The 26,462-nt window shown below is 35.0% G+C and overlaps 1 protein-coding gene across 1 annotated transcript in view; it reads right to left on the bottom strand.

The window, feature by feature from the left end:
* The window catches only part of DIAPH3 (diaphanous related formin 3), a 245,857-nt gene that overhangs the window by 153,328 nt on the left and 66,067 nt on the right, over positions 1 to 26,462 (bottom strand). The window lies entirely within an intron of this gene.

The following is a 26,462-nucleotide window of genomic DNA, read 5'->3' on the forward strand; positions in this document are numbered from 1 at the left end:
CATATCCTTATGGATGAACAATACTCAAGGTATTCTCACAAACAAGACACTTTATACTACTTATTACACAAAAGTAATTTCATCACAGAACACGTATCGCACTATACAGTATGCTTTTGTAAGTACTTTTGCTGAACACAGATTTTCAAAGTGTAGTTTATGTGTTCTGATATTATTTTAGTTCTTTTATTAACCTCTAATCTCAACTTAAAACAATTCAAGATTTTTCCAGCAGGGAAACACTGGATCAGGTTTTCAATCTAATTCATCAAGTGACTGCACAAAAAAAACAGGACACGGCAGCAAAACAGACAGGGGATTGCAAGAGCAGGAACGAATGATCTGACACAAGAGGGACAAAAAACTTACTAAGCTATCACTGTCACCTCATAGCACTGTCAGTGCCTCACATACCAAAAAGGCAGGGGCAGAATTAAACTGACAAAGAACTGATTATTAATTTGTGGGAAGAAATAGGAATACACGGGAATCCAAACTGAAAGGGTAGAGGGGAGAGAACAGCAAACTGGGATTACTAGGGAGGACCTGGCGTATCCTGAATGAAACTGAATGAGGAAGCCATGGTCAGCAGTGGACTGCCAAGTTACACAGGCAGTGGGAGACCAAGGACATCAGAGAGAATAAATAGCACTTCCTCACACCAGTCCTTGAAGTATCTCTAAGCACCTGAAATACCCTGAAGTATGCCTGGAGATCTAGATGGGTGGGTCACTTCTACCAACCTAAGATACCAGACACCAGTACATAACCACGCAATGCAGCATCTCTAGATCTCCAAGATGATGGCATTACGGTGAATGGCAACCTGAAAGTAACAGTGGACTTGCACATCAAATGCTTGAATTTGAACCTTCAGAGCAAGACTGCTTATTCATTGTTACAACCCCTGGAAGCCGGGAAACCTGGGAGGCACGTCAAGAAACAGCCAAATCACTGGGGATTTCCCATCCTGCAGTCTGCAGTCCAGCACCTCCCTCACGCACTACTGCTGCATCTGCTGCTCATAAACATTTACCTTATGTGGCGTATGGGGATGGGAGAGAAGATGAAGGAAATCAAGTCTATCCCTTACTTGTAAGGTTTTGCAACAGTAATACTAACTGTAATGTCATCTAATAAATGTAAGATAGGAACTCTCATGGTCCAGAGACCAAGTCGCTGCCATATGAAAGCACAACTTATACATTTTTCATATTTTTGTTCAGTCTACAGTCAAAATACTGAGCTTTTTTTCTTAAAGATGCATTCACAAGGTAAGCATACCTGAACCTCTCTGATCTAGCTGACTGGAACCAATCTGCAGTTTAAATTTATTCATGACTATTTTATACCTATTTCTCTTGGTTTAAATAGTTCTTTTCCCTTCCTAATGCTCTTCTAAAAGAATAAGAAAACATCTCAGCACTCAACATGATCTTTGCTTTTTCTTAATTAAAGATTTCAAATCCATTTAATCTCTTCACCTGATGATGCCAGCAGCTTTTATGCATCTGTGATTTAATCTGTCTTGAGTCTGGGACAGTAGAACTGAAAGTCACGTTACAAAGCGTGACTTGTAAACATATTAACGACGATGTTTCACTACCGGAAAAAATTCTGTGAAATCCAGTATTTGTTCTGCTCTTCTTCCCTTACCTTTTTTCTTTTTTTTTTTTTTCCTTTCTTTTTTTGTATACAAATGATATATGCATATACATACATACATGTACATAAACCCAAGTAAAAAAAGCACAGGTTGTAGTACTAACCTAAACTTTGTGTTTACACTGTTAAATTTTGGGCATAAGCACCTCTTATTTTAGACTCTGATACCCTGACCACAAGGTAAGGCAAGTTCGATACTATGCTCTTATACAATATCAAATGCATTTGAATGGACTGGAGAAGTGTTATTTGATTTCAGACAGCCACTTTCTGAGATTATTTATTACCAGGTTGTTTGCTTGTGACACAGGTACACTCGCACTCACACTTCCCATTCACAAACACCAGTGCCACTCTATGGTACTCTGCCACTTTCTAAGTAGTCAGTCAGCTACTATAGGTCTCTATAATAAAGTATTACCAGATGGATGCTAGCAAGGGTACACAATTTCTTATTAGAAACATTTTAATGACTGATACAAAACTTTAACATAAAGGTTACTAGCTGCTATTCCTCTACAGTGGCTCTCTGTACTCCCTGCCCACCCGCCCCCGCGCCTCAGCTCCCTCCCAGCATCAGACACAGACACTGTAAAATAAGTAGCACGCTGTTCAATACAGTAGCATTTAGCAACATGAACAAGGAATTAAACATGATGAAATTCCTTTATGTGTCAAAGGTTCTGTTTAAACACAGACAAGTGAAGTTACAGATTAAGGGGTTTTGTACAAAAAAGTTACTATGGTTCTTAATTTGTAGATCATATATGCAGCATAAATATCTTGAGACTGCTTGAAATGCACTTAACTAGAAAGAATTATTTCAGAATTGATGGACTTAAAAGTAACAGCAAAATTTGCCAGTCGTACTTCAGTATTGGGTTTTGTTCCCAAATTTCATTGTGCTTCTACTACTCATCCATCATTCTTACCTGTGACATCCTAACCTCCTACTACCTGAGGGTGCTTCCAAACTGCCATCACAGTTTCAAATATGCAACCAATCATTGAAACTATTTAATAAATAATTATTCCTAAAACTGTTCCTTCAGATACTCTAGTAATAGCCTCAGTCCAATGCATCCTTTTTTGATATTCTACACCTCCTCTTGAACTTTCCTGTTTTACAAGTCTGCAGTTAATCCCACTTTTCATTAATACTGGCACAGTGGTAATTCAACTGCAGTGCAGGTTAAATCTATCACATTTACTTTGCTTAGAAAAATTATCTTCTCAAAAGAAATCAGATTTTAGCAACTGTCCAACATAATTTACTTTTCATATGCTCTATCTGACACAGACACATACACCCCTTTTTTTAAAAAAAAATCTATATCTTTGATTATAATTTTGTAGACAAACTGTTCGTTATTTCTGCATATCATTGACATTGGACTAACAAATCTACAACACAAAGAGATTTTTGAATTTAACTTATAGAAAGGCAATAAGCCTTTCTTCCCCAGCAAAAATAAAAACCTCTTAGTATTCCCTTGCTATAACCACATAATGATGCATGATTCTCTTGCAATCATCACTAAAAATATGTATATACCTTTCCTAGTCAAAGCAATGAAACGGATTTGTATAATTGAATAAAGGAAAAAAAAACCACAATAACGCTCCATAATACAAGTTAAATTCAAAGTCCTTATATGCACAAACAACCCAAGTATTAGGCTGAAAAAATATGGCTTCACACAACATTTTTCATTTCTAAATCAAGCGCTGTCAATCAGCACATTTCTTTGTGTGGTCTCATTAGAGTACATTGCCTTAATCTCAACATTCATAGTAAAGAATGCGTAAAGCGTAACTGTATCTACTTAACCTTCATCAACTGGCATTCATGCACCCTCATTAATTTTTTTATCTCACTTGCAAGCATGACATGGCTCATACCAGAACAATAACTTGCTGATAATTGTTCAAGACAACAGCTGGACATGAACAGTGCAGAGGTGAACCTTCTTATAGATTATAGGGTGCCTCAGTGAATTACAATTAGTTTAAAAATTATCTGTCCTGTCCAGCAGCTTTGAAAAGAAGACATTTCATTAGCAACTGAAGAAATCCTAACATATTTTAGGCTTTAATGACCCAATTGCATTGCATTTTCTAAGACAGAAATTTCTCTAGATCACATGAGAAATATTGAAATACGTGAGCTCACAGCTCAGCAGAAGATATAACGTTTATGAAATTGTCATGTGATACAAACTGCAGCTTAGTTTACCATTCATTATTATCTAATTTAAATGCTAATAAAAACGCAAAAATAATTTATACATTTCCCAAACTACAAACCATCTTTACAATACTATGCCTCATACTAACTTTACTGTACACCTTTGAAAGAAAAACAGTGTCATACTTCAGAACATAACAAAAGAATTCAGATCAAGTACACAGCGTTAAACCACAAAGGAAAGCATTGCTGTACAGTTGAATTTCATAACAAGCTAAAGGAAGATAGAGCTTTTTATTTTCTTAATATTGTTCTTTCTGTAGGGTAAGAAAAAAAGTTACCTCCCGATTTTCCAGTCTCCTCCTTCAAAACTCAAAATATAATTTGCTTTAATTCAAAAAAGGAGATATCAGTGGAAAAACCAATATCTCTGCCTTTCTGTGACAAAATACTATAATCCACCTAGTCCAGATTATGGTTATTGTAACATACTGATAGTAAAAAAAAGCTAACAAGATTACCTATTTAAAAATATGTTAAAGAGCTCTCAGACATCTATCCCTGTTAACAAACTGTTGTGTGCTGATAATGTACCCCAACTCTTCAACAAGAATCAATTCAATGCTGCACTATCTCTTGCTTTTCCTGCCCCAAAACTCAAACATTTTGAAAATCAAAAGATAACTTTCTGTACTCTTATCTCCAGTTTCTGAGGAAGATGGTAAAATGGAAGTGCTCCATTTCATCAACAGAAAAATCTCCATATCTAGAGAAACATTATTTCTTAAAAATTATTCATACTTAGAAGGCTGTTTTCATGATAAAAATGTGTTTTCCTTTTTATTAGTGTTTAATTACAGATATCTACAGAAATTACTAGACTTTTTTTGGTAAGATAAAAAAATAAATAAGTTTGGTGATGAAAGAAAAGTTATAAAAAGGAATGAAGATTTTCAATAGCAAGTCTGGCTTCAGATGCAGAAAAAAACCCTGCAGTTGAAAGTCCTTTTCATAGAAACCTATATCCTGCCCAAATTCTTCACTTCGGAACAAGCTAATACATGGGACTGCACCAACAGACAGTGATGTGAATTTATACAGAAGGTAATTATCTAAGATATTTTTTTTTTTTTTTAAACCAAACAACACAACTATCATGGTTTAACCCCAAAGCAACTAAATACCACACAGACACTTCCTGCCTCCCTCCATCACCACTCCCCCTAGTGGGATGGAGAGGAGAATCGGAAAAAAAGGTAAAACTCATTAACAATTTCATAACTGAAATAAAGTAACATATAATAAAAATAAAAAACAACCACAACTGCAGTGAAAAGTTGAGAAAGAGAGAGAAGAATTCAACCCAAAGATTCAACACAAGGGGGGGGGGGTACACTCTAAAAAAACAATCAAGCAATGCAAAATGCAATTGCTCACCACCCACTCTGAACGATGCCAAACCAATTCCTGAGCAGTGATTGGAGGCTCCTGGTCAACTCCCCCCAGTTTATATACTGAGCATGGCGTTCTATGGTATGGAATATCCCTTTGGCTAGTTCAGGCCAGCTGTCCTGGCCCTGCTCCCTTTGTGTGCCCCAGCTCACCAGCAGAGCACGGGAAACTGAAAAGCCCTTGCCTTAGGGTAAGCACTGCTCAGCAACAACTGAAACACCAGCGTGTTATCAACGTTATTCTCACACCAAATCAAAAACACAGCACTGCACCAGCTAATAGGAAGAAAATTAACTCTATCCCAGCCGAAACCAGGACACCAACATATTTAAATGAAAATTTCCCACTGCCATAGGAAAGAGCATACATAAGGACAGTACGGCAGACAGAGCAATGTGTCTATTCCAAAGAGAAAGTTGGACAAGTATCATTAAAAAGAAACAAATCTAAAGAAAACACAAGACCTCGTTTTCTTTTCTGCATCAGGCAAACAGTGGTAAGCATCCTTCAGGAGGCAGGAAAGTTTTCAAGTAGAGTTTAAAACAAGTTGTTTATCAATGAATTGTTTTCTGTAGCACCCACCTCCCAAAGGCAGCACCAAGTAAAAAAGCACTATGTGTGTGATACATATGTATCTGTATATGTGATACATATATCACTATACTGTAATACACCAGCATTACTTTATGGAAAAAAAAAAAAGTAATTTGCCAGTAACTGAAGTTCTTTGAGATCTGTTATCCAGACATACATGTACAGTTGCAGTTTCTAGCATAAAAGCACAAGTATACTATACTATTTTTGGCCCTGCTATTTCTCAGGGTACACAGTAAGTCACCGTGCTCCTTTCCAGATGTTCTTCCCCAAAGCTGGACATGTTGCCATACAAATGTAATACATGATCTTTACTTTCATCCTTGCAAAATTGGGAATAGAAAGGTTACTTACCTACACTTATATAACATGTCTCAATGAATTTCAATTACTGACAAGTACTGTCTCTCAAACAGTTGTTTATATAGACGTTCACACTGTGGACAATGAGATGCTCTACTCATAACACCATCATTTTCCTGGAATAGCATCCTGGAGTTTAACAGAATAAATACAGCTCTTTCAAAAAGCAATATGATGTTTTAAGAGATATCAGCAACAGAGTAGCTGATAAAAGCATAAATGCACTTGGAGCAACCAACAACCCCATTATATTATAAAGATATCTCCATATGGCAATCAGTGCTTATTCACCCTGAATCCCACCCATTTCCCTCGTAACAATGCTTGAAAAGTGCAAATGAAGCTCTTGGGGCCTCTGCACCCCAGAATTTAACATGATCATGATGGCTGGGTTGCAAGCACACCATATTGTTTCTGTTTAACCTGACCAACATAAGGGCAAGAATGTAGAGGTATTTAGAAATCTCCATTTCAGTTGTTGTTTTTCTTGTGTTCTGTTCCACCCCACCACCACCCCACCCCAAATTTGCCCTTTTTAAACATTTTACTGTCCACTTATGTATTGTTTCTCTACAGTTCTCGCACTTGTAATGCTTACTGTGGAAAGAGTAAATTCAAAAGGTTCTTGTACTTCCCAAACCTACTCCAGAAAACGGGACCATGACCAAATCAATGCTAACAGTGTTTTATGGAAAAGATAGATGCAATTTTTGTCTCTCCATTACAATAAACTTCTCTATTAGGGCTCCACTGGACTTCAAGTGCATCCAAAGATGTGAACACATATACTCACCACAATTTTACCTGGGCAGACTTTGGGGAGGGAATTTCAGTAAGAAAATACAACAGAAAAAAAATGTTGCAAAAAACCCCACAACTGTATCTATAGTATCTGTGCATTCTGGATGGATGAACATTTCTCTACACAAGAAAGAAAAACTGCACATGTGAAAACAAAAAAGGTGTCATGGCAGCATCTACACAATGGCCCAACGTTACCCAAAAATCAACTGCGAGAAGAATGGGAGAATACCATGTATTCATTTGGAGAATTTTCTGGTTTCTGTCTTCAGAAATCAAGACTTCTAAACATTATGCAATCAGCACTGAAGGTTCTTTGTCAGCTCCTCTCCCAACCTACCCTCCCTCTTCTCTGCTAGCACAGAGGTACAAAACACTGAACACCCTGAGGGAAGAAAGCAGCCTGAACTCTGCCCACAGCCAAATCCACTGGTCTGCCTCCATTACACGGATGGAGATGCTCATAGTTCAAACCATAAACGTCTAAAGAAAAAGTTCTCTTCTTTATTTCCTTATTTCTAGCATGCTTTAGAAAACTTGGCTTATTGATACTAAAATCAGGCTAAGAACAGAAGCAGCATTACTGTGCCATAACAAAATATTCATCATGTCACATTTTATAATTAGGGTAGGACGCTTTAGAAGAACAGGTTTCATCGATCCAATCGAAATTCAACATCAGCACAGTAATTCCAACTTGTGATTTTTCTATCCACTTACAAAATTTAGACTTTGTTTTTCAGGAAGAAAATAGGGAGCTGCTGCCTTGTCAAACTTATTCAGCAGCTGAATCCAAATGTCTTTTGCCCAGTCAACCTGAACAGAAACGCAGCTGTGTTTACACTGCTCTGTAACAGGAAGCAATGAGGCTACACAGCAGTCTTCCACTTCAAAGTAGAGCTTTCAGTTTTTTATGACTACTACAAAACAGTTCATACTAACTTAGTAGATAACCAGGACTGTACTGTATTAGACACCGAACAAATGTAAAACTCTGCTTCCGAAGATTTCCAGTTCTTTTAGCTGTATTCCTTTCCACAAAGCTTCAAGTATTTGAAGCAGCCGCTAGGTTAGAAGTCAAAAAGATAGCACTAATGTTTCAAAAGTTAAGTCCCCTAATATTGGAGTTTGGGACATTACAATTCCTAAAATTATCTATATGCAACAGCATCTCAAAGCCAGGACATCGAGACTACAAATCCACAAGCTTATTCTAGCTCTGTAACGTTGACATTTCTGTTGTTGTTGATCATCAGTACCAACATAATTAATTCATTACTAAGTGGCTGTGACATGGACTTTACATCTACAATTTGCCTTATTATCAGTCCACTGAGACTTAACATGATAACTGTACTTACTAAAGCTATCTCACCATCAAAATGATCCACAGAGTTGCCTTCTTGCATCCACTTTCTGAATATAGATGCAAGCACATAGTCTACAAGTAATAAATAATGAAATGGCTGTTCAATGTTTAAAATATTTTTTGTCCAGTTAAATTTAAAACCAACACATAGATCTAGACTGACTATACATGGCACTTACAGACATAATTTATGCTTTTGTCAATGGAAAGCTTTTAGTGTAAATGGAAACAACAAAATATTACACTTGTATAGAAGCTTAATTATTTTTAAACAATCGCCTATATTTTATCTGAAGGCTGGTATGAAAAAATAAATAAATAATTCTTTTTCATGCGTTAAGAGAAATCTACAAACTATTACCTTATCATTTTATTCTGGAAACTACCACAATAAAAGCCTTTTCTAAGAAGAACCAATACTTGGGTTTAAGATGATATTGCTTTGTTACGAACTATAAAGGTAGTATTTCTGTACCTCTCTATGGGTATATTTCAAATGGGTTAACTACAATAGGAAAATATGTTTTAAATACTGTTACCGTTGTAGAGTTAGGAAGAAAAAAAAAATCTTTACCTAAAGCTGCGTAGCCATTCCTTTCAACACATACTAAATATTAGAATTTTTTTAACGAGATATTTGAAATAGGTCTGAACTCACAGTTCTAAATTGCAACACAAAGAGGAAGGAAAAAAAAGATTCTTCACTTCACAGTCTCTAAAAACATAGCATACATATCTGTATATCAAAAAAGCAGAGGTTACAAGGTTTACAGAGAAGCATGAATTAGTAATTTATTCAATATGACATTAAGATCTGTTTCCAGTAAGAATGTAAGATGAGTAAAGTTTGGAATCTTTTTTAAATATACAAAGGTCAAAGAATTAGAAAACATACTACAAGCTGAAAAAAGATCCAAGAATCTGGTTGCTATGGTGAAGACAGGAAGAAGCAGAAAGTGAAAATGGCATGCATAAGTAGTTTTAAAAAAGTATTTGGATGCAGAACAAAAAGATTTGATGCAAGAATGCAATACGAGACATTAAACCAATTTCACATTAATATATGTGAAACTAAAGAATGATGTGTACAAAGACAGAAATATACTCTGAAAACTTATTGAGAAATCTAAAGTAGTGCTGAGTCAGAAACTTTTACCTGACCATTACTATTTCTATTAGAAAATGACAGTGCAAACTATAATTCCTGAGCTTCATTGAGCTTCTGTTAGGAGAATAACCTTATTCTCTATCAAAGGACTGCTTATATAAAATTTACAGAATCGTATTGAGATGACATAATCAATAATTAGTATTTCATTTATTTTTAACCCCTTAAGACCTAAGGTGACAAAAATGTTTTACTGTTTTATTTTAGGATTTAACTTAAATGATCTCAGCCATTAAATCATCATGCAGATTTAAACAAATGCTAAACCCCAGAAAATTTACCATCTTAGACCTAAGTAACTGAACTATCACATTTACATTAGTTTTAAATCAAACAGCAAGAGTAATAGCAACAGATATAATTTTGATCTACCTATTCTTACAAGTATATATGTAGTTTCCTCATAGTAAGAGATTGAGGTTTAAAAACCAGAAATGAACAATAGAAGTTCCAATTATAATAATTAAAATTTAATAACTATCTAAGTACTGATATTTATTCTAGCACACAAAATGTGGTTTCATAAAGCATAAACTTTGCTTCAGGAAAATTCCACTCTCCCGCTCCTCACCCCCTGAAAATAGCTATTAAAGAAAAATACAAGACATGAATTAGGCAAATTTTAAAGCAAAAAAAAGTTTGGTTTGCTCTAACAAGGGAATGTTGGTATTTCACATATACACCTCCCTAAAAGAAAGTTGTATTCCACCTAAATTAAATTACACTACTTAGCACTGTGGAAGTAGATACCGATACCATACAAACTGGAGAAAGCAGACAGTTTGCAAAGGGAACACACTAAGTGCATAGCTATCGTACCATGAGCAGCTTATCATTTAGTCCTGAATGTCCAAGACAGAGGGAAGTATCTTTTCCCTCTGAAACCCAGATTATATTTGCATGCATATACAGTTTCCTGAGAAAAATCTGTGAAAGAACTTGATCTGGCATATGAAGCTTAAAATGTACATAGCGATCACATTACAGGTGAGCTCCTAGTTGCACAAGGGAAAGTTACACTTGATAAAAATCTGTCAAAATAGTTTCTGAGAAAAATCTGAACCCAGAATATTTATTCACTGAAAGCAGCATCAATATATCTTTCAAAGTAGCTAGAAACTAACAAATAACAAATTAATTAATTCTGAAGTGTAATAGATAAATCTTAATGAACAACAAATCTCTAAAGCACAATGGAGTACTTGTAGGATAAACAAGTTATACAGCTCTATAACTAAAGCCAGTGTCAATCAAGGTCACACAAAATCACCATGCAGATAGAGTTGCCATATTTAATAAATAAATCCAGCTATTAGCAACAGCATTAACTTGTTAATAGGTGAACATAAACAACATAGTCTGCATTCTGTAGAAAAAAAATTAAGAATAAAGAACTGCCTTGCACAAGTCTGTACCGTAACTCCTCAATAAGCTAGATTAATAGCTTTGCATATTTTGCAATGGGATTTTATTAACTATCACAAATACTAGGCTTTCAGTCATACACTGCATATCAAAGATAACTTTCTGACAACAGCTTGAGCACTTCAGAACAAACACTAACAATGAGTTTCTAAAATGTTCGTTAAACTGAAGGGATGACTCAGTCTATCCTTTTTTTTTTTTTTTTTAAGCAGGAAGGTACACTTTTCTCCCGAATTTCAGTACTCCCTTTTGAAATTACATTTTGGTGCCTGTATGGTGAACCAGAGTTTCTATTCTATTAAACAGCATAGCAACATTAGATTGACACCAAAAACCAAATCAAATGAAGAAAGAAGCAAGATGCTATTGAAAAGAAGAGGGGTCTCAAGCTGATCTCAAACCACAGTGTCTTGACATCAAAAAAAGATCCAGCAGCAAAAATTAAAACAATTCCTGTCAACAATTCATACAGGAAAACAAAAGCTAAAAGGGAGCATTACAAACGAAGTAAGTGAAGAGTCTAAATTTAGACTATTTAGATGTAAAGATCAGATAACAATGCACACGATTTACAGAAAAAAAGAGCAAGAAATTTTTTGGTCTTAATAGCTACCATAAAACCTTTTCCTGATGTAGCAGTTATTTGTATAGTAGCATTTGAATACACTTAATAATTATTTAGCCATTTGAAACCATTTACTAGCTGAAAGTAATAATTACTATTTTAATAACTGTTCAGACAGTTATTGGGGGAGAGGGGGTAGGATTATTAGTTCACTTTTAATTAAAGTATATTACAGCATTTAGCAAAAGATGTTAAGACAGATTCTCACTCCAGAAGGGTCTGCACTAGAATACCAAGAACAACTCCATGATCTAACGTAGAGAATGAATTCCAGATTTCATGTTCCACAGACCAAAAACATCATACAACTTTTGGGCCCAGCGTAATCACCAGTATTATACTCTTAACTCAGTTTTGTGAGTGTGTTCAGATCTAAGTCATCAGTTTTGCATGACCAAAACTGTCTCAAAGGCTTGAAAAGTATGTCATGTCTCAGTAGAAATGAACAAGAAGGTAATTCAGTCACCCAAACCTGATTTCTCACCTCAGCCTCCTTACTCTTCCTGATGCCTTGAGTAATATTGCCGAAAACATTTAAATAACAAAATGTTTATAAAATTAAATGCCATTTCATACAATTTAGGCTGGCTGAAGCTGGTAAACATCAGAAATTTATCTTAAGGACTTCTGTCTTAATTTTTGCTAGAATATCTGATTAATAACTTCAACCTACTTCCAAAGTACATCTTAAAATAGTATTAAAAATCAAATAGTGAAAGAGATTAAATATTACAGATGGCAAGTAAAGGCAGGTGGGGTGGGGTTTTTTTGGTGTTTTGTAGATTGTTTTGTTGTGTTAGGGGGTGTGTTGGTTTGGTTTGTTTTTCTTGGTGGGCTGGAGGTGTTAAACAGCTCTGAAAGATAGCTGTTCCTATGAGCCTTCTACAGGCCTAGAGATCCAATGACCTCATACACTCAAGCTGGAAACAACTGGATTTACCAACATATTCTAGCATAAGAAATTTCTACTTAACACACTACAGTTTATATCAAAATGTGAGATCACTTTAGAAGGATTTAAAAGTTGCCTGGTTCATTAACAGTGGCTGAAATAGGACATTAGGAATACTTAATGATGTTTTAGAAATTTCAGTGCATTGTGTGTCAAGAAAAAGATGACACTATTATAGGGTATATTGTCTAAGCATGTGAGCTATACCGTTAAGACTCTGTGTGCACATCATATTAAATATTGAATTCTTTAGTCTAAAGCCATAACAAGACTGCAAGTAAAGGTAAATGGAGCATACCTTCATTTGGATTATATGCTTTAATATACCCTGTAATAAGCCAATTATTCAAGGCTGTTCAGAAGAGCACCCATTTTAACTATTGATATTGGACAGGTCTAATACAGAAGAAAAACTAATAAAAAGTACTGAGAAAAACATACAAAATGAGTCAATGATCATTTATTTAATTTTATGACCTTACAGATTGTCTATTAAAGTTCTGCTTTTCTTGAAAAAAGCCTTGAAAGCTGAAAACTATCAAAAGAAAAAAAAGAAAAAACCTAACAAAAGCAAAAAAGAAAGCAAATACCATCTAGTATCTGTAGTCACAAGTTCATTTATCAGAAAATCTTTAAAGGTAAAATTTCTGTATTCATAATATACTCAAAAAGGCATCTACAGTATGAGGAAATGGTATCACATACCTCTAGACACCAGATTATTCAGGTATCAAATTGTTTTTTTCTTTGAGATACAGAGACTCTCACGTACAATGCTCATTAAACAGAAGTTATAGCTTCTTTTTGTTATACTCTTCCTAATACCAGAAAACTGTATTTTTCAATAGCAATCTATAAGGGAGACAAGCCATTAGAACTTCTCTGATTGATTGATATATTCATCAATGTATATCTGAACATAACGCAGAGAGAAGGGTTTAGGTTGATATAGTTAATTACAGAAAATGCCAACATATCTTCTTTCCGGACTTAAAAGAGAGAGAGAAAAGTAACATCTGGTGTTCTTAGTGCCGCTTCCGATAGTAGTGCACCTTTCAAATTTTTTGAAAGCTGCAAGCAGCTTAGATCTTTTCTCTCCAATGAAATCCATGTGAAAAATCAGTTATATATTAAAAGCAGTAAAACTTGCTTGATTACTGCAAGTCTGATATACTGTAGTACCAGAACTAAGATATTGAAACAAAAAGCATCTACTTCATTCTCAAAGCAAGCTTAGACTAGCATTGCTGTCATACATCTCCAGGCTGATTTTGTGCAAATAGTACTTGCTTCCTCCTATCTCTTTCCAGGAATCTACATTAAAAAACTTCACAATTTAAAATAAATACTATTTTCATGTGATTTTCCTAAAATTATATTCACATGTTGTAGTCAGAAATGCAAAACTACCTGATAAAAATATTTCCAAGAAACTTCATTGTTTCTCATGTTTGCATTTGTACTGCACATTGCCTTTGCATCAGTTTCCCCATACTTTACAGTATATTTTTCATGATTGCTCATAACATCACAGGTACAAGCAACAGCTGGAGTCAAGAGCAAGTTTTCCAGGAAAACTGAAACTAAATTAAATAACTAAGAACACTAAAATGCCACAGATACCTTAACAAAACACTAACTACAGCCTTTCAAAATAACAAATGAATTTACTTATCTTATTCAAAAAAGACAGAGCACCATAAAACCCCCAAAAAGGTGCATGCTGTGTACTTGTACTTAGTGGCATGAGACATGCAGTAAAATAAAATGTAATGAGGGTTGCAGTTACCAACTCTGAAATTTGAAATAAATCCTGAAATCATAATCTGAAATAAAACCCATTTGTTTAGTTAATACACAATTATAATTATTTTTAATACAAAAAAGTTCCAACTTCTGTAAGTCAACAAACAGGATGCCCACTAAATGTGTACAAATCACTTTACGTTTTTCCTCAGAAGTGGAGAGTGTAACTGGAGACTATATCAGAATCCACAGCACAATTTTCGAAGAACACATCAGTGTTCTGATCTTAGAACAGTAGTTCACAACTTGCACATTAAATGCTTTTAATTGCTACCAAAAACTAAAAAGAAAAAAAAAAAACTTAAAAAAAAGAGTGAAGTAAATGTATTAATTTAGGTATATGATTTCTAACCCACAAAAGAACCTTTTCCATTACTTCACAGCTCAAGTACTTAGAAATATTTAAATATACTAAAAGATTTATTATTCAGCTTACTATTCTACATAAACAGCTAAGAAAACACTACAATTTTCTTAAAATAAAAACATTCTTTAAAATATTTTCCTAATATGAAAGACAAATACTGAAAACTGACATGAACAGGAATCAACAAGGAAACTAGGTTCTGGGTTACAAGATGCCACTTGCTTATTACACAGAAAATACAAACTTGCAAGAAATAACATTGACCTTGCTTTTCCAAAAAAGTGCAAAAAGTCTTCTAGTTGAAAGTACGCCTATGTATCTTTCAATTACACAATAGTGTTTCTTCAGCATTATTACAAAAGTATAACAGATGCTACTTCCAAAGTTTGCATTTCTTAAGAGTTTTCTCTCATCTTTCACCAAATCTGTAATAGATACTTAGTAATACAGATCATTTACTGTACTATGAGACACTCTTGTGGCACATTAAGGAATGAAGTGATCAGCCAATCGTAAACAGAGAAAGATTCAAACTGAGAAAGCATCCATTGTAAGCAAGCTTTAAGATACAGCATTTCAGAACATTATATTAAAAAGCAAGTGGGAGAGAACTGCACCATTCATTCTCACTAAAACACTGTGTTGCATCTCACATACTATTCAACATAGACTAAACGATGGTGACGATGGAATTGCAACTGAATTCTCATCTTTATTGGCTAGAGCACACATAAATACCACACCATACTACAAAACTGAGTGTAACTTCACTGCAAATTATCTTCTCTCACACTACAAAAGGATACATATTTCTGTATTAAAAATAGATAATAGAAAATCTAGCATACCTACTGAAGCTGGCCCATCAGACAAATACCATGAATGTAGTATTTTTAAAGAAGTTACGCATAAAATAATTTCTTTTTCACCCTAAAGGTAGGCACAAGTTCTAACAAAATTAAACACAGTATTTTCCTGACAAATGAGCAGCACAACATCCCCTTGACACAAGAAACCCTTTGTCCTTAATTTCTCTTGCTCTTTTCATACTGACTTATTTTTGCCACTGTTGTTTCAGAAAGGCTTTTATTTAGCCCCAAATATGCTTCATACTTGGACTGCAGTTTTGGTCCATACTCCCTGGTTCTCTCAACAACAGTAATCTGAAGATCAGAACTGTCTGCTTCCAGTGTATATGGGTATTCAGTCCTCAAAAAAAACCTATTTTTGTTCAAGTTATTCAGGTTCTTTCTGTTTATTATAAAGCATGCATTTGCACACCACAGTTTAACTCACCATTTGTCCCCACTTGCTCACTACCTTTTCCACTATTTTGCTGATTAAGACTGACAGGTGCCTTCTGAGAGTCAACAGGCAGCAGCAAATGGATTCTATCTACCCCTTTTTCAAGTCTGACTGAGTCCAATCCTGTATTTATCACTACTGTTTCTCTTCTATAGAGCATTGGAAGAGCAATTTAGTTCATACAACTAGACTACTACTAACAATAAACTTTCTCTCCTGGCTTTTTGCAGTTAGGATGATCCAGTTTGGTTTTAGCTACACCTATCCAGGTTTGTTTCTTTTCACAGCAGTGTTATAGATCTGTTGAACTCCACATGCCAAGATTTCTCCCCCAATGTGCAGCTGAGCATTCAATCCCAATTTCTCTTCACCCATTCCAGTTATATCTACCCTCCATTTTGTCAGCTTTGATTGCAGCTTTCATTCAAACAACTTGCCGAACATTTAGTTGCTTTTTTCAATCTTCCCACTGTTTCAAATAGATGACCCAATATAAGATCTTACACTGAAATGCCAACAACAAAAACCAACATCCTGCTGCACTTTATGAAGTACATCACAGCCAAATTTTAAGGGCCACAAGGCATTACACCACATAACCAAGGAACTGGAAAGATAAGCAGTCACCCTAAGTAGGCTCTTTCTACCTTGTTATGCTTGCCAGCTATACATACGCATTTATCATTTTAAGAGGCACTTCAGTACCAAAGGACAAGTCAGATTGTGCAGCAGGAACAACTGTTAAGCTGAGTAATACAGCAGATAAGGTTTCCAAGTTTCAGTACTCAGGTGCTGTTAGAGGTGAGTAACCTTGTAGAACTATCTTGTGAGTTAAAAAGAATAGCCCCACTAACTTGTAAAAGTAGAAAGAGTGGGGTAGCAAAGCCATAAAACAGAAATAGGAGGTGTTAAAAGCTACAGAACCTATTGTCCAGTGTCTTCACTCTCTTAATTTAAACAAAACTGGAAGTAACAAACTGATCCAGAAGAAAGTATCTGAAAACACAACTATTGTTTCACTGTAAATACTAACTATTGTGTCAGACAATAATCATAATACATCATGCAAACATGTTCTGTCCTATTAGAAAAATTTTCAGAATGCTGAACTAGATCATATCCTATTTAAAAGAATATTTTGTTAAAAATCTAATTTAACCCCCAAAAATTCTACCAATTCAGATCAATTAAGTTCTCTCCATTCCTACATAACCTTCAAAATCTGACTGCTATTAATGGGCAGGGGATATTTACAAGATATGCATCCTTTATGTTGATGCTTGTTTCATAAAAGGTTTTGAAAAAGCCCCCTTAAAAGGTCTGTTAGGAAACTACCAAGGCAAAATATTTACAGACTAGAGGAATCTATTTAGAATGAAGAAACTGTATGAAAAATTTATCATGTAGAGATCACAGAGGAGAACAGCAGCCTACAGTAGAAGTCTGTTTCTCAAATGTCCACATGAAGTAAGCAACTTACAGTTTCTTATGTAAGACCCTGCTTTAATTAAGAAAAGAAGTTATGTAGGTAAGTGGAATATGTAATCTTAGTAAGGAAAAAAGATGTCTATAACCACGTTTCACATATGAATAAATTAAAATACTGTTCCAGCAGAACCAGATCAAATGCAAACAGAACCAAAGGCTCTGCCAAATATACTGCTATATTCTGCATGGCATACCACTGTCTACCCAAATACTGTCTAACAGCTGCCTAACTGGAAGTCACTGTCCCACTAAATACATAATCTCATTTGATTTTTTGGGGGTTTGTTTTTTAAAAATGAATTGTCCTTGAAATGAATTTTCTCTGAATCAAGCCATTCATTGAGGAACTAAATGGTAGATTTTCTAAAGGAAAAAAAGTAGTGCTTATGGAAATTTAAATGCTAATAATTTTCATCAACAGTGACTTTGAAGGTTTGCCAAATAAGGTTTGTTAATCATTTCTCTTCTTGCATTTAAATTACTTCTCAGCTCAAAATGAAAAAAGGCTACAATAAAAGCACTGCTGTAATGAAGATTTTATTACACTCAAATATAGTGTTACCTTTAGTCAGATATAAAAACTTGTAACATTAGACTAGAAATTCATCAAAAGCATTTAGTGCATAAACATGTAAGAAAACTAAAAAGGAGGTAAAATCCATGCAAATAGGCTCGTAGCAGGTATATAGAGTTTTATGCCACATGTGATAAAAATGCTAGTAAATTAATTCTTGCAAGATCCTTGCTGGTATACAGACAAACATATAAATTGTTGAAATGAGTTTTTTCCATTAAATAAACAAAGTTATTAGACTGAGCAGGGGCACTGTGATGATCTCCTTTAACTTGCATTTTAAGTTCCAAACCTGTTTTTCTATTCCACTGGTATTTATGGTTAAGGACTTACAAAAGAGCAGACATTTTTCCTTCTCTGGACACATGAAAGCAGTATGTATGTCCTCTAAGATTTTACTTATTCACATTGTTAAAATATTCTCTACCAGAAATCAATAAAGGAACACTTGTTGCTTCTAAAACATAAACCCCTCAAATGCTTTTCCTACCACAGTGTTGTAAAACAGGAGTGGAGGGAGAGCTTCTGTTAGCCTGAATATACTGTCATATTTTCATCAAACGTGAGTTGACTGCAGACTAATACTGCATTTTAGGTAGAAATCAACTATGAGGGGGAAAAAAAAAAAAAGAATCACTTGTTTGAAAGAGAAAGGTAAATGTGAACTACAGGAGCTACTCCTTCAAGGCACTTCACTGAGGAGAAAGGAAAGTACTCAATCTGTTTTGAAGCTGATAGGAAATAATAAATAGTCTGTGTGTAGAAGGTAAGAACCTATCACCTAGTAATAACACATACTACAACTCTGCTGTAAAGCAAAAAAATAAAGTTAATATAAGTTAAAATAAATTAAAATTAAGGTAAAAATAATATGTGCTTAAGTAGTTAGTTACAAGTGCTATAACAAACTCTTCAACAAGACCACTGTCTGACAAAAATTTCCTAACTGTAAATACAAGTCAAACCCTTTCTAGCAACAAGTTTTTCTAAAACTATAACACTTCCTGACAGACTGCCTCTTTTCTACAGTCCTACCAGAATAATGATCTGATGTTACCGATATTTTTTACGTACTCAGATTAAGGTACTGATGACACAGTCATTTAATAAGTAATAATTAATTCAAGGAAGAATTCATCCTAAGAAAATCCTAAGAAAGAGAGTAAAGGGAAAAAGATGCCACAAATTATAGCTTCAAAAAGAATCAAACTACAAAACAAATGCTATTGTCAGACTATTCCAGCCATTTATATGTTCATGTCCTCTTTGGGTTTTCCAATTTTTGTTTGCTACATATTCATGGAGTTATCTGGATATAAAAGTCAGGTTTTAGGAGTTATTCACATTCCACTTTTTGAAATACATCTAGCAATGTGAACAACTGAAGGTTTCTCCCATCCATGATAGGACATTAGAAAAAAATAAATTAAATAAATTAATTTTCCCCAAATCATGTCTGTTTTGCTTCTGACAGTAGTCGGTAAGTGATCTCTCCATCTTTAACTCTATGTTTGACCTTTTCCATTTTATTAGAGAGAAGCTGGGTGGGCATCTGGCAGCCAGCTAGGGTCAACACACCACAGAAGCATATTCATTTATCAATCTGTACAGAACAAATATATTTGATACAAATATGTAAATAAGATAAGACCAGAGATCTTTATATCTGCAAAGAATAGACACAACTAACATATTTACTACAGATGCAACAGTAAATATACCATCCTTTCCCTCCATGGAAAAATGATATACTGAAATTGCAAAATACCATTGACATTTCAGTTCTTTAGAAAAGTGATTGGTTGCTGTCTCTCAGAAATGCCTATAATTTACTGCTGCATTCTTCAAGAAGAAACTTTTCTTCCTTTTTCATCCTATGTGCAAAAATCTTTTAAAATAATTTTGGTTTAAAGGGTAGTTAGGGTGATACTGCAAAGCAGCCAAACCTAAACACATTGCAAGTTTTACTTCTACTTGTACACAGTTACATTAAAAGGTAACTTGAGTTACTCAATGCTATATTATTAGCAGAAGTTACCAGACTATATTTTTGGCAGTCTTACAGGTTTGTAATACTAAGATTCTATAATGAGCACAGTTTGGAACAACTTCTGTGTAAATCTTCCTCCAGAGGAGGGAAGTTTGAGGACACTGGTCTCCACTTAATCATACAGGCGGCTGACCACAAGTTCTATTCCATATGCTGGGTAGGCTGAGGCACATCAAATACAGCACTAAACTAAGTTATATTGCTGATTTGACCTTCTTGCTAGCATTTACTGTCTTTCCTGGTTTAAAATGTTTGAGGCTTGGTTGGCACCATAGCAGTTTAGGCCTTCACGGCTTTTCTTACAGAGTATACAGGGGAGCGGGGAGACGGGGATCAAAAGAGAAAAAGAAAAAAGTTAAAGAGCTATATTGACTTTTCAAGACAAGTGCCAACAGAGATAGCACTCCCACAGAAGTGCTTTATTTCTGAATAATCAAGTCTGACAGGAGCTCTGGTGTTATGGGATCAGACACTGCCATCTCCAATAAGATTAGGATGAAAATCTGTCCTAGTTGATGGGGAGAAGGGGGGTGGAGCACGCACAAGAGCGTGCACATGCAGTCTTTCTCTCTGGAGTGTACTAAATCAGTTCCCTTTGATATCTAGAAAAGAAAGAAGAGTAAATTTCTAATTTTCCATGCCATCTTCCATTAATTGCAGATATCTCCATATTGCAAAAAATAATGAAGAATTTAGGAGTGGTTTCTTGTATGTCTAGTCTGCAGTTTCTAATCCTCATTCGGACTTTAACACTTTAAACATAAGTAAAAAAAGTTTGTTCAATCAAGTCAAACTTATCAATAAGGTATTTATAAACACAGTACACTAATTATAAAGTATGTATTTCAGAAAATTACTACCTTTCTTATATCTTGCATACATGAACCAAATTGTAACTTTGTATTTAAGTACTTTCAAAGATTTATTCTTGGTTAGAACTTGCTTACTTGTATACTCCATACAACTTCTTAAGTCTTTGAATCACCTTTGGCAAATCACTTCAAGCACCTGAAGGACGACTTTAAGCAACATATAGCTCACTCTCTTGAGCTACCCTGACCACATATCCCACATTGAGCGTAACTACTACAGTCTCACTACATTAATTACACTTATTCACAAACTTCCACCAACTTCTTGCTGTATCTTCTCCACATCAGTGCTCTTCAAAGTACCTCCACAAACTAAGTACATTTATTATAGATGCTTCATTACTTTTCTCCCTTCTGTAGGTGACAGGACCAAGCATTTGCATTTAAAAATTTACCTTATTTCAGCATCACAAGTGTTAAACATAGTAGCTTGAAGCTACTCCAAGCAAACAAGCCTCTTATATCCATGATTGAGAACCTAATAAATGCCCTGCTGGGTCTGACCAGTGATCGTTCAAGCCTGGCACACTCTCTCCAAGAGCTGCAGTAAGAGATGTTCCTTAAAAAGATGCTATCTCAGCCTTATCACTACTTACAATCCATTCTCCTCATTTCCCAAAAGAGGAAGCTTGTCTTCCTACCAATACATCCTTTCCTATTTCTTTTGGACCTACTACCCCTGAATTTATCTGAAGTTTTGAAGTTGTCACCAAATGGTGCCACCAATTCCCTAGCTAACTTAATTTCCAAAATATTAAATGCATTTTTCAACATCAGCTGATGAATCCTTTGCAAGAAATTCAGAATTCCAAAAGAATATATGAAGAATAGACTGTTTACATTTATCTAGCTATATATAATGAGTTTTCCTGTTATCTTCATTTGGGCAGTCCTTTCACATTTTTCATGCTATCGTTTTCCTTGTGATACTGTCTTTAACTTTCCTACTGAGCCACATGCAATTTTTATCCCACAGCTTCAGCTGAGTTTTTTTTCCTGAACTACAACACAAAGTTTACTCAAGTATTTAAGATGGCATTTTCAGAATAGCCTCTGGGCTGCTAACAGGCATGGGTATGTTACTTGCTTGACCATCTGCACCTTTCATTCAGTTCCCTGTCCTGAAGTTGAATACTTGTGTAATAGATTTACTTGGATTGTTCTCTCCTGGTACAATATTAAGAGTGATCATTCTCACCTCCTCCTCCTCCCCTACTCTGACCTCCTAGGTCGTGTGTGTGACTCAAGCCCATTTCCACAACAGTTCCTTTTCACACTGATTACAGGAATATTGGAAACAGTCATTAGTTGCATCCAAAGCTTTACCTTCTCATAACATCCTGATGAGGAATTGATTCAACCCCTATACAGGTAGTTAAATCTCCCAGTTTATTGCTACAAAATCATCACAAACATAATCTGATCCGAGAGCTATTAATACAGTGTAACACTATGTTATTAGAAGGATTTTCCATTCACAAGGTTTTGTATGGTAGGCTTCCTCCCCCCGCCATGAGATTTTCATGCTAGTACACTTCACACTATCTTTTATGCGAAGTGCCACTCCCCTGTCTGTATGCTTAATCATTCTGGCAAAGTTGGCAGCATATTAACATCATACACCAGTGATTATTGTCTTTCCATCAGGCTTCCAGAACATCTGTTATAAAGTGGCTGTCATTCAATAATGAGCATTTTTGTTTATTCATCTTACCTCTTAGGCTTAAGATAACATAAAAGCACACATAAGGTTTGGTCTAGCTCTGCTACTCAGTATTTCACATACCAGTTAAGTCATATATTCAGCTTAATATTTTCAAAGAATTATAGTAAGAGATTCCTTTGATACCATTGTTGCCAAAAAGGCTTTTCACAGATTTTCTTCAGTGATCTGCATCCATGACTATAATCCTGATAAATCTAAAACACTTGATATTTCTTATTATTTATTTCTCTTTCAGATCTCTAACTACCCTTCACACCAATCCTTCTTTTTGCCTTTAAAATGAAAAATTATCAGAAAACCAAAGATCATTCATGCAAACTATTCACATTCATCACCTTCTTTTCAGAACTTCTCAATTACTTTTTTTTATTCTTCCCCTCTCAGTCAGGGAGAGCACTGTGGAGCATACCTTACTTTCGCACTGATGTCTTTAAGGCAGTGATTTCACTTCTTATTTTTATTCTTTTAGCTGCTGACACAAAGCTAATGATTTGAGGGTTTCAGAATCTTTTGTTTGTTTGTTTCTTGGGGCATCTCACAAGAAAGTCTCATGTTTTCTTGCAAATATTTTAAATGTATGTACATTTTTCAGTCACAATCGGTTTTTTTTCTCAAGTGTTCACATTGAAAATATTCCATCCACACACTGACCTGTCTTTCCAGATTCCAAACTAATATTCTTCTTCCACGTTTCCTGTGTAGCAGTAAACCTATACAGTTTTATGACAAAGGAGTTGGTTTTCAAATATGCCCTTGCCCACTTCTTTCATATGTATAAGCTTAGATTTCTTTAAGATTACAAATTTATTCTGGACTAGAATAAATTCTGAGTTAATAAAAAAGTTAGATTTTGTCTTCAGTAAGCTGCTAAAAGAATATCATCAGCAACTGATGCTTTGATACTTCTCATTGTTCCAGCTCAACTCAAAGTTTTAATATTTATAAAACATGTTGCTGCCACAAAATGGTTGTTTCTCTAAAGTGACAAAATCAGCTTTCTAACAAGTAAAAGAACGAAGAGAAAATACCCCACACCACCCATAACCCTTAAACAGACTCATTATTATCACCATCACTATTATTATGAAACAAGCAGCACAGTGAAAACATTTCCTCCAGTAAGTTACCAAGACTGCTGCCAGCACATCAGTGAAGTGACTATTTCCCTCTAGTCCCATTCTCTCCCAGGGAGAGCGATCTGGAGTACTTTTTCAGTTTGGGGTTCCCCACTTCACATAAAATACAGTTATATGGGAAGGAGTACAACAGAAATCAACATGATTAGAGTGCTGAAACATAAGATGCAGACAGAAAGGCTGAGAGAGCTGTCAGTCTTGAGAAGTATGAAGGACAAGGGAATTCTCACTGCTGTCTCAAACTACCTAACAGGAGACTACAAATAAGAGGCAACCAGATTCTTCTTGGAGGTGCACAATGAGCAAAAGGCAACAGACACAAGTTGCAACAAGAGATATTCCAAGAAGCTGTTATGGAAAAAAAACCGAAAAACACCACAATGGTGACAAAAAGGAACAGGTTGTCCATCCATATATCTCCATCTTTAGGGATATCTGAAACTTATATGGACAAAGCCCCAAGCAACTTGATGAACTAGATTGGTCCTTTTACAAAGGTGATTGGACTAATGGACCTTCAAAGGTCCCTTCCAATGTAAATAATTCCATGATTCAAGGACATGTCTCTGATGTGTCCCCAGACATCCTTGAGAGTGATTTTTTTTCATCCAAGCAGTCTTTGCTCCATGTTACTACTCGCTACTTTTTCTACACTCTGAAGCTAGACCCTCTTTTACTTTTTTATTCTTGCAGTAATGTTTCTTTCATACCTCCATAATATCTTCAGTTTTTTCAATTGCTTCAATACCCATTCAGAATCAACATCGTTTATAACTTCTATACAAACATCTGCTAAAGCTTCAAATCTATTCTATAGTGCTATGTATTCCTTCTTGTAGCAGAAATTCCTCAATGGATTATTTACATAGACATAAGACTTCCTCTTCTGGATCAACACTGAAATACTTCTGGCACATCAGCTGGCAAAATGCTCCAACTGCATATTTGAGTACTTCAATCTGATTTTACTTAATCAGAATAAAATTCAAAGTATCATTGAACATTCTGGTCCCTGCTTCCACAATCAAACACCTCTTTTTACACAACTTCAATTCATAAGCAGACCCTTCAACAGAGTGGAAACCAGCTCATTCTTTGCATGCCATCATTTGGGTACAGAATCATTTTCAACTTCTCATCTTTCTGGTTTTAGAGACAAAGCTTTAGAAATAGTAAAAGACTGCTTCCTTGAGACAATTGAGTCTAGTGAATAGTTTGTTGATTCTACTTTAGAAAGCATGGTGTTAAATCCCTTCAAAACTGGGAAGTGAAGAAAACTGGGTATCTCCAACTTCTTTGGCAAGTTTTGTTATAATCAGTAAGCTATGCATAAGCTATGAAGATGCAACCCCTCTCTCTGTGGTCACAAGAACAAAACCAGTCACTTGCTGTCCTTTTTGTACTAGAGTTCATGCTGTTAATAAGAGACACTGAGATGCCTGGTGCTGTCTGTTTATGTGTTTAGGCATTCATGAAAAATTCTGTAAACCACTCACTTGAAGAAAGATGAAATTTAGTTCCGTGTTGCCCTTTAGACACTACTTGATGTTCTAATAAATATTTAGTGTCTACACTTCCTTCAAAAAATTAAGAAGAGAGCAGAGTTGTATCATCCACATCAGATGAGATTAGAAAAACTTAAAATAAAAAAGATAAAGCAGTAAGCTCCACCTGTAAAAAAAATTTTAATTTGTCTCTGCCAGCTACAGCCTTTTAATAACCTTTCCCCCCATTTTGTATAAAAGTATACTTCACTGATTTTTCAACTGTAGATCCAATAACTACCTTCTATTAGATTTTATCAAAACAATGTATTCAGTCCATTCAGTTAAAACTTTGAAGGTATGTTAATCTTGTTAGCTCTAATGTTCTCGCTGTCTGCAGAGATTCATAATCCTCTTATGAGCCATCAGCATGTTTAGCCTGAACACCCTCTTGTTTCCCAAATTTTACTGTTTAATTACACACAGGAAACAGTATTTCCTCCTGTGGCTTTTAAACTTCCAACCTATGAATTCAGCAAACATTCTTGGGAATTCTCCTAACATTATAAAGGCATCATAATTATCTTTTAGACTTATTCTAATAGATTCAAGCAAAAATGTCTATGGTCTATGAGGTTTTCTTTCCTTATTATGTTTGTACAACATTCTTAATGTTATTAAGTATCAATATTCATCTTAGTAGAAATACCAATCTTACTTTGACAAAAGCAGACTAAAGTTCTTGGTTATTGTTAAAAGAAGTCCAAAACAAAACAAGACAACAAAAAAACCCACCCCACCTTGAAGAAGAAACTAGAGAATGCCACGCACTATATTAAATAAAAATATCAAAGCAAAATTTGTAAAACAAACTACAAAAAATATTAATGCCTTTTCAATTTGAAAAGGAATTAATCATTACATCCCTTAGGCTGCCCCCAAGTATTAAGTCTCTGATACGAATCAAGGTGGGGAGAGAAATGTGTCAAGAAATAATAGTGGAAATATATTTTATATATGGAGCAGAATAATCTAACCTACTAGTGAGACAA

Source organism: Falco biarmicus, chromosome 2, assembly GCF_023638135.1.
Source record: "Falco biarmicus isolate bFalBia1 chromosome 2, bFalBia1.pri, whole genome shotgun sequence".
NCBI classification, from domain to species: Eukaryota; Metazoa; Chordata; class Aves; order Falconiformes; family Falconidae; genus Falco; species Falco biarmicus.